We start from the raw sequence: 508 nt of genomic DNA, 5'->3' as shown, positions 1-508 counted from the left end.
AAAAGCATTGCTTTTTGTTTTTCCATAACCATTTATGGCATCCAAGGCCGGAGAAACCTCTAGAAAGAGGAAAGGGAAGGCAAAAGCTTTCACCTCTGAGTCATAGGAGATGGAGAGATTCATCTCAAGGGTGCATCAAGACCATTTCTATGAAGTTGTGGCCTTGAAGAAGGTGATCCCCGAGGTCCCTTTTTCACTCAAAAAGGGTGAATATCCGGAGATCCGACATGAGATCCGAAGAAGAGGTTGGGAAGTTCTTACCAAACCCATTCAACAAGTCAGAATCTTGAAGGTTCAAGAGTTCTATGCCAATGCATGGATCACCAAGAACCATGACCAAAGTGTGAACCCGAATCCAAAGAATTATCTTACTATGGTTCGGGGGAAATACTTGGATTTTAGTCCGGAAAGTGTGAGGGTGGCGTTGAACTTGCCTATGATGCAAGGAGATGAGCATCCTTACACTAGAAGGGTCAACTTTGATCAAAGGTTGGACCAAGTCCTCACA

This window comes from Arachis duranensis, chromosome 5 (assembly GCF_000817695.3).
Source record: "Arachis duranensis cultivar V14167 chromosome 5, aradu.V14167.gnm2.J7QH, whole genome shotgun sequence".
Classification (NCBI taxonomy): domain Eukaryota; kingdom Viridiplantae; phylum Streptophyta; class Magnoliopsida; order Fabales; family Fabaceae; genus Arachis; species Arachis duranensis.
This window is presented reverse-complemented; position numbering follows the sequence as displayed.